The sequence below is a fragment of the Cyprinodon tularosa genome, unplaced genomic scaffold (genome assembly GCF_016077235.1).
Source record: "Cyprinodon tularosa strain WSP-4 unplaced genomic scaffold, ASM1607723v1 ctg1124, whole genome shotgun sequence".
In the NCBI taxonomy this organism is placed as follows: domain Eukaryota; kingdom Metazoa; phylum Chordata; class Actinopteri; order Cyprinodontiformes; family Cyprinodontidae; genus Cyprinodon; species Cyprinodon tularosa.
The window spans coordinates 669,594-679,419 of record NW_024037921.1 but is presented as its reverse complement, the minus strand read 5'-3'; the positions used below and the strand labels follow the sequence as shown (position 1 = coordinate 679,419).

Below are 9,826 nucleotides of genomic sequence, written 5' to 3'. Positions count from 1 at the left end.
GCACTAAATTGGTGATTTAGAAACGACACTGTCAAGGAACGCTATGGACAGCGGAAACATGCAAGAGGAGGAGAGTTTAGTGTCGGAGGTCGTGGATGAGTCTCCTCCGTCATCCATTTTTTATTTAGAGGAGGAAAGCGGGGACGAAGATGTTGTGGAAGAGGACGCCAGGGCGGCAGAAGCTTGGTTTGGTGTAGAAGGCTTCCAGCCGTACATGTTTAAGCCCTTGCCTCGCAACGCTGCCAGTTCTGTTAGCTCTATGCCTGCCGAAGACACAGACGTCCATCCCCGTGAAGACTGGGACGCAACTCAATGGGAAAGGAAATCATTTTTTTTTTTTATTTCAACCGTTGCGTATTAGCAGCGACACATGAATCAAGATGCTATGACCAAAACATTTTGATTGACAGATGACGTTTATATATTATTGGCTGAATTTAGGTGTTCAGGCTGACGTAGAACTAACTGACCTTAAGCATAAGGTAATATAAAAAAAACCACAGATTTGAAGACATAATTTTTTTTTCTTTTAAAAGAACTGTTTTCAATTTTGGGAAAATATAGTCTGATAAAGAGTACATTTATATACATGTTTAAGCCAGAATGATTTGACATTTAAATATGACTTCCCTACGACTTTAAACCAGCACATGTCAAGGCCCGTCTTCAGTTTGTCAAGGACCATTTGGATGATCCAGAGAAGTCATGGGAGAAAGTCATGTGGTCAGATGAGACCAAGATAGAACTTTGATGAGTACCATCCCAAGAACACCTTCCCTACTGTGAAGCTTTGTGGTGGTAGGTGTTGGATTTAACCCAAACACTTATCAAAACACCTGGGGAAGAAGGACAAGAGATGTTAAATTATTTTTACTTGCTAGGAGAGCAGGTAGAAATGTCCTCAGTTACAACCTCCCACCACTCTGAAGTCCCTCTGCTGTCTTCCTCGCTCTTAATTAGGAAAAAAGGGGAGTCCCTAGTTCCAATAGATAACACTGTAACTCTAAAGGATGTGTGGGGAGTAAATTGCAGCATGATACAGGGAAACACACATTTTTTCATGCAGGCAGTGACCTTGAGTTATACACATGAAGAACATTCAGTTCATGGTACCTGCAAAGTAATTCTTTCACCAGACTTAATACAGTATAAGATACAATGAAATGGCTCCAACAATAGTATCATGCTTTGGGATGATTTTCTGCATATGGGACAGGGCGACTGCACTGTATTAAGAGGAGGATGACCGGGGCCATGTATGGCAAGAGTTTAGGGAATGACCTCCTTCCCTCTGAGCATTGAAGAATGGTGGAGGCTGGGTATTCCAGCATGACAATGACCTGAAGCACATAGCCAGGATAACCAAGGAGTGGCTCTGGAAGAATCATATCAAGGTTCTAGTGTGGCCTATCCAGTCTCCAGACTTAAACCCAGCAGAAAGTCTTTGGAGGGAGCTCCAACTCTGTTTCTCAGTGAAAGCCAATAAACCTCTCTGATCTAGATGTTATCTGTGTGGAGGAGTGGGCCAAAATCCCTCCTGCAGTGTGTTCAAACCTGGTGATAAACTACAGGAAATGTCTGACCTCTGGAATTGTAAACAAATGCTGCTGTACCAAATATTAACATTGATTTTTTCGGGTGTTCAAATACGTATTTGCAGCTGTATCAAACAAATTAACAATTAATTTAAAAAAAATTTGATTTCTGGATATTTTTAACACTGTCTCTCACAGTGGACATGCACCTACAATGATTTCAAATTTCAAACCCCTCCATGATTTCGAAGTGGGAGAACTAGCAAAATAGCAGGGTGTTCAAATACTTCTTTTCCTCACTGGATCTCACCTTCAGTCTAAAAATAAAATGCATTTTGCATGATATCTGTTTGCATCAGACCCTCAATTTTTCCCCCTGTCAACATTTACAACCTGTCCTAAGAAAAAGAGCAGAAAAAAATAAAATTGGGATTGTCGGCATAGAGCTTGGAATGCAGAGGTTCTTCTGAGTTCTAGCCCCACTCCTACAGAGTGTCACACTGGCTCCCTTTAACCCAACACTGCTCCCCAGGCACCATACAATGGCAGCACACTGCTCCCCAAGGGGATGTGGAGCAGAGCAAAGCTTACTGAAGCGAAGGGGGAATTTATGGAGGCGAATGGCAGGATTTTGGTGACATTTGATTGCTGCCTCACCTGCAAATGACGTTGAAAAATCTGAACTTTAGTTTACATTCGTGTTTCGTAATCTAACTAGATGTGGGTACTGTGAAGGAGTGCAGCAGAGATGAGCCTATTTAAAAATAGAAATTGTAGCTAAATAAAATAATGTTGACAATGACTAAAGTGGGAATTGAGAGGATTTAAGGTGACTTCAAAATCCATTTTAATTCAGCTTGAAAAACAATTTCTTCTTCAAACACTGGTCACTCGATTCCTTCTCTCTCCAGCTCTGCCATTGTCTGCCCCGGCAGGATTTACTGATCCTCCTCTATTCTCTTTTCATCTTCAGCAGTTAGCCTCTAGAGGCTAGCTCCAGCCAGCTATGGCCTCTCCCCGCTCTGACTCCCATGGCTTGCTTCTCCAATGTGCCACTGTCCTACTCCTGGGCAGTCGTAGTCTCGAACCCGCCTTCTCTGCTCTGCAGGGATTAAAGTGTTCAGGCCCCGGCTTGTAGCGATTCCTCGTGGGTAAAAAAAAAAAAAAGTCACTCAAAAATAAATTGAATGCAGACAACTTTGTTCAGCTTTCTAAAGTGAACACGGCTGGTTGCTTTGTAAATCCATGTCCTGTACGATGAGGTGCCTTTCACCTGCTGTGAAATGCTTTTCACGGTAGAGTCCTGCACGGGTTGAGTTTTACCAACCCGCACCCGTCCGAACCCGTTAGGATGACTACCTAACCCGACCCATCACCCGCAGATATCTTCAATTCAAATCCGAACCCAACCCGTTGATATTTAACTCGCAACCCGACCCGTTAAAAAATCAAGTAATAGGCTATAGTACGCTGCGCTGCAGAACAGCGCCATTAACACTGCAGCAGACGTGTATGCACTGACTGTGGCCTTTTTGGAGGGAAGCCCACACTGCCAGCAGGGCTTTAAGCTACAACAAGGGTGACCCCAGACAGTGCCTGATTAAAACAACATTTCTGATGTCCATAACAATAGACACGCATAAAAAAAAAAATCGCCAACTACCCGCCCGCACTAAAAAAATATCCGCTCGACGCCCGACCCGTTTATTTTTATTTATGTATTTTTCACCCGCAAAAGAGCATTTTTGCAGGTGACCCGTCGGGTACCCGACCCGTTGCAGGACTCTATTTCACGGGTTAGGCAAATTTCAAGGCGAGCCAAAGCAGAAGAAACTGGCAGAAATGTGTCACTCTCAGTGTGAACCCATTTTTAGGAATGTTGATTTTTATCCAGATTTTTTTATTTTTATATATATATAATGCATGGTTGTTTTTTTGTTTTTATATTGAAATTCAGAATATAATTCAACCGTACATGTATGAACCCTTGTCGGACCCGGAGAGTCCATCTACGGAAGAACCGGAGAAAGAACGGAGAATCCTACAAGATGTCTCCACTTGGTGAGATATCTCCCACTGATCATCTAATACACCAAACACCTTGAATATACAACCTATGAAGCTGTTTGGCACCAACATAATAAACAGCTGTCATTGTTAGAACATGTTTTGCAATGAAAAGATTTATTTGTCAAGTACTATTCCTTCTCACAGGTGTCTCTGTGGTTGTTGCCATACCATGCCCACTGAAGATGAAAATGTTTGCTGCAAGGAGATCCCAAAGGTGTATCTCTCTTTCTTTGATTTATGCAGCGCTGATTCAGTATTGAATCATTTAGTTGTTATCCATATATGAAGTTATCGAGAAATTATACCTACAAATATCTTTTTTTATTTCTGTATTATCTGTCAAATGTATTCAGCTAAACTTTGAAGCTAATGACTACATGTTTTTCAAACCTGATAGGTGTTGAGAAGGATTAATCAGCTGCCAACAGAGCTAAACTGCATCACAAACCATCCTGGATTTCAGGTGAACTGTTTGAATCAGTTCGTTCTACAAAATATCAACAACATTTACAGAGCTGATTATGGACGTGTACGGAGAAAAAGAGTGACGGAGTATGTATTCAAGAACATTTGAAATTTACTAACATTTGCAATTTTTTTTAGTAAAATTTGATTATATTTATTGAATATTATTAAATATCAAGTATTATTAAATATGAATAAGTAACATTTAATATTAACAGTTTTGTTATAATTCTAGTCGTTTCAGATTTCTGGCTCAGACGAGTTTTGTGAGTTGGTGCTGGGGATTCATTGGAGCAAGATTAAGGGTCGTAATCCCGTCATGTGCTGTCCGGAGGATTTGTCAGGAATTCCCAGATCCTTGCGAAACAAACATTGAGTTCAAGACTGTTGGCTACCTCGCGCCACTGGATTAAATTACGACGTTTGAGCGGGAACATTCACCTCGTTTGAATGCCTGTAAAACATCGGCAGAGGTTCAAGGTTGTGCAACAGCACCTTCTGCAGCCACCTGTGGTACTTTTTTGGGGGTCAATAAGTACCTTGTTCAAAAATCATTACTCTTTCAACATGTTAAATAATAAATGCAGTTTCTGTTACAAAATGTATTTTCTTTTTTGGAAAGTGTTTAAAGTGTGTTGAACCATAAACCATAAATAAGATACTTTTCATTACAGCCTGTTGATATTTAAAGAAATTACATTTATTATTTGTATCATCCGGACAATTCATTTCTTTGTGTTGAACTTAGTGCTGCACCAACTTGGTATTCACCAGATACCAAAATGATGCAAATTTAAATTTCACACTGTTAACATTAGTTATAAAACTAAGACAATGAAGTCTAAGGAACTTAAGCAACGTACATATACGAGAGAAATCCAGAATTGTAGAAGCAATTTGCAATAACCAGTATAATGTTTAAAGCTCCTGTCCTTAAAATTGGTTTCTGCCTTTAACTTTTATACATTAAGTAGTTTTAAAAGTGTAAAAATACTTTACACTTTTACTTCAGTAAAAAGCAGAAGTTAATACTCTTTTATAAAATTGTTTTTAACAGTAGGATTTATGCCTGTACTTATCGTAAAATGGGACAGATGGACCCAGTATTCAGGTAATACAAAAAAAATACAAAACAGAAACTTAACGGGGGCTGCTGTGGATCAGCTGACATGCATCAGCTGCAGAGGGGGCAGGGCACCACCCAATCACTGACACTGTGGAGGGAGAAACACTGGTAAGTGACAGCGACCTGTCATTCCTCTCTGGAAGGCCAGATCCAGCCAATAGACTGCCAAACGAACTGCAGCGCACAGCCCCCTAAGTGTTCCCGATGCAGCAAATCCAGTGAGCAGTAAGGAATCCGATCCAAGTAAGGGAACACAGATCAGACGGGACAGTTCTGGAATCCAGGGGTCCGTAGCCGGGCTGGGGGTTCCGATCTGAACAGGAACAGACAGATCCAGGGTTCCAGAATCCACGAAGCGTTCAGGCAGGTTCAGAGTTCCAATGAGTCCAGCTGTAAACTCAGACAGACACACTCAGAAGGAGACAGGCAGGCTCAGTGGTTGAGAGGATTGTAGACAAGACATTGTACCAGGATAACTGCCAAACTTTAAACCATACTCCTCCTGGGAGCCAGGATCACGGGAATTAAAACTGGCCTCCACCGTACTACAGACAAAAACACTGAGGGCTCCAGGGATAAGGGCCAGAAACCGGCTCTTCTCACCATCTTCAATTCAGAATCAAAGCTGAACCTTGTTGATGTGTAATTTCAAAATTAAAGCCCTATAAAATCCCTACACTTAATCTCTTTGACCTAATTTGCTCGCCATATTGCTACTAAACTATTTATTTTCTGTGAAAGCTGCCATTTTGAAATTTTAGTAGAACACCTCCAGATGTTTCTCATTAAGTTTCATCAAATCTGATGTTGAATTTCTAAATAAAAGCCCCATAAAATCCCTACACCTAGTTTTTTCGACCTAAGTTGCTCACCATAGCTGAAGATTTGAGAAAGAAATGTTTTTATTTGCAATACTGTTATTAATCACTACTTTACTTTCTAATTTGAGAGTTTGACAGGAAGATTGATTATAATTTATTTAAAAAAGCAAAACAAAAAGACAAGATGTGACTAGAAATAATAAATATGTACTTCTACCTTTAAGTAGAAAAAAAATTGTAATTGACAATTTGTAATTAGAAATTGAATTATAAAAATTACACTAAGAATTACCTTAATGTGATTCAAGTATGGAAAGAAATGTTTGACATAAAACCAGAGGAAACAAGGATGATTTTCTACCAATAACAAAAGACCACAGGCAGGAAGAGGGCGGGGCTTAACAAGCAATCTGCCAAACAACCAAGAGGGGATCTCTAATTGTCTGAAGGAGCAATGAAAGAACCATCATCTCTGCTGAGTCTGCTCTGTAAGTGAAACATTTGTCTTTTAATATAAAGGTTTAACTTAGAAAAGAAGCATTAAAGGACTGACATGGTTTTATCACAGAAGAAGCCAGGATCAGCTAGAGGCTTTATGACAGTGGTGTTTGGTTGGGTGTTAGTTGAGAGGAACTGCTTAAACTGTCAGCGGGGGGTTGAGACAGTTTGAACGATATAGGAGATGACAAATGTTACATTTGTTACAGAAATATGTAAAATATGGTTAAAAACATAATTACCAGGATGTTCTTTTGCCTTTTTCACTTAGTATAAAAACAATGGATTGAATTATTTATCATTAATTAATAACATCAAAACTATAACCTTTTTTTTTAGTTATGACATCAGTGCTGTGGAGGTTGACAAACCAAGGTCTGTAAATTTATTCATTCCTTTGCTGTATGTCTCATGTTATATTCATCAGTAACACTATCTAATAATAATAATAATAATAAACCTACCCAGCTGGTCTGACTGTGAGTCCCAGCAGATCTCAGTTCTTTCAAGGAGAATCTGTGTCTCTGAGCTGTGAGGAGAACAACAGCTCTGCTGGATGGACTGTATGGAGGAACACAACTGAAGGGAACAACAAGTGTGGAGATGGATGGGGGGAACCAGCTGGTTCTACCTGCAAAATTCTCCTCTTGCTGTATTGGGACAGTGGAGTTTACTGGTGCTGGTCGTCCAGAGATGGAGCAGCCAGCAGCAGCATCCAGCTCACTGTCACTGGTAAGATCAGACTGTGGAGTTAGTGTTGATGAAGCTGTGTGGAAATGGATGAAATGCTGTAGTTTGTCTCTGTGTTGAGGTGGATCAGTGATCCTGCAGAGTCCTGTCCTCCCTGTGATGGAGGGAGATGACGTCACTCTGAGCTGTCTAACCTGGACCACTCCCTCCAACCTCCCAGCTGCTTTCTATAAAGATGGCTCCCTCATCAGGACTGAGCCCAAAGGTCACATGACCCTCCACCATGTGACCAGCTCTGATGAAGGCCTCTACAGGTGTAACATCAGGGGTCATGGAGCGTCTCCATCCAGCTGGATCTCTGTTGAAGGTCAGCAGCTTCTCTTTCTGCTTCAACCTTCATTATGAGACAGAATAAAACTGATGAGTTTAGTTTACCTTCTTCCAGGAAATCCCTCCATCCCTCCTCCTCCTGACTTAACCACACATCCACCTGTATCTGTTACAGGTCAGCAGCTTCTCTATCACTTATTTTCTGTAAGTTGTGCATCCCCTGACTTGGTGTGATTCTCCCTGCAGGTAAATTTACTCTCCAAGCCCCACCCACATCAGCCATGACTAATGTTGGACTTCATATTCATATTTTTATCCACCTGCTGATGCTTGGTCCATACCTCATCTCTACTCTCCTTATTGTTTCTATATATCGACGAGCAGCAGGTACCATTGTACTCTTAATACCTTGTTTCCAAAGGTATTAAGTAATTGATCGCACTTTAATTTTCTCCTCTGGCTTCAGGAACCTCCTTCGTGTTAATGAACAGGTCCACTCAGACCAAGACCGGATTGGATGATAACTCTGATGATGTCATCAGTGGTGTTACTGCAGAACATCACTCCTAACCCTTTAAAATTATGACGGAACTAAAGACCTTATGAATCAGAACCAACCGAGACCCGACCACACCTCCCTGAGGATCTCCACAGCAGGGTTTACTGTTCAAAGATTCTACTCAGACTCTAAAGGGAGGAGCAACTACCATCCAAATATAGAAATCATACAGATATACTACTCAAATAGCGATGTTAAGCTAATTATTTGATGATTTAGAAATAACTTTTAATCAGGAATAATTCCTACTTCCTCGTGTTTTGGTCCGTTTTATCTGATGGTAAATGTGTTTTATTACACAACAGTGAAATCAAATACGCTGGAAATACGATTTAGAAATAAATAAACATTTCTTAAGCATATTTACCCTTAATTTGAGCAGGTAAATGAGATAGTTTGCCACTGAAATGAGTATTTTTACTCTTAAAATAAGATAATTAGATAATATGCACTTGAAATAAGACAAAGCAATTGTGTTTTCTTATTTTAAGTGTAAATTGTCTTGTTCCATTGACTAAATGTCTCTTTTACCTCCTCAATTCAAGAACAAATGCACAAAAGTGACTTATTTAGATTTAGATTTTTCCAATGTAAGAGTAACTTATATCACATTATTCTATAGCTATTGTATAAACGGAAGCCCAGAAATGTGTAAATAAAGGTTTGTGGAGATTTTGTGTGGAGGTCAAAGAGAATTCAGTCAGAAGAGCCTTTATTATAATTATTATTTTTTTCACCCGCCATTTTTTATTTGTATTTACAGATTTAATTTCAAAATCCAACCTGAAACGAAATGAGATCGTCCTCTCAGCGAATTTCCGCTGGTAAACCTTTGTATCTTAACAGATGAATATAAATGTTTCCCAGGCTCCATGTTCACAGTTCTTTCTGTGAAACTAACACCTCTGTGGTCGTCCAGTTTCCTGTTAGAGACACACAACTGAGCGGCATCCTGCAAACATTTAGATCCAAATGAGACGGTTTGTAAATCATCAAACTTCTTTAACTTCTTTTGCTACATTTTGTCAGAGTCAGATGAAATACTTCATTATTAAGATTTATTTGAATCTGGTCGAAGTGCAGAACCAAAGATACTTTCCGTGAGGTTCAGGAACAATGATGTTTTTCTTCTGTGATGTGTGATGACAGCAATGAGTAGGTAGAGATTGAACGCTGATAGTTTGCTGAGATGCATTTCTTTCTGCAGACGTGGGCAACTTTGTAGTCTCTTGGTTTGTCTCTTGCACATTTGCAGCAGATGTATTCAGCTTCAAATAAAACAACCACAAACTGGTGACATATGGGAATTATAGGTTATTTCTTTTGAAATAAAGATCCTTCCTTAAAATATGTACATCAATATCTAGCTTATCATCTAAGGTCCTGTCACTGCTGCAGGAATCTCTATTTTATTCTGCAGTAGCTTCCTAATCTGTAGTTTCCTCAGCAGTGAGGGCAGGACATGCTTATCAGGGACAAAGCATCTGCAGAGGAAATGATCAGCACATATTTTCCGAAGGACTGGTTTGTCGTTCGTTTTTTGTTGTTGCTCTTTTTCTGTTTACCTTGGCAAAGAGGAGAAAGCTAGAACTATTAAATGTGTTTTACATTTTTTACATCAGCTGTTAAAAAAGTGTTGAATGTATAAAAGGGAAAACTAAACCACTAAACAAGCAGAGATGCTCAGTACACATCTGCTGCAAACACTGTATAGAATGGTAGACATGGGTTG

General features: G+C 39.8%; 1 long non-coding RNA gene across 1 annotated transcript; it reads left to right on the top strand.

Annotated features, from left to right (window-relative positions):
* The first annotated feature begins 666 nt into the window (after positions 1 to 666).
* LOC119794111 lies at positions 667 to 2,689 on the top strand. Its single transcript, XR_005282187.1, has 2 exons — positions 667 to 798; positions 2,509 to 2,689. It is a non-coding gene; the product is annotated as an uncharacterized LOC119794111 (long non-coding RNA).
* Positions 2,690 to 9,826: the final 7,137 nt, after the last annotated feature.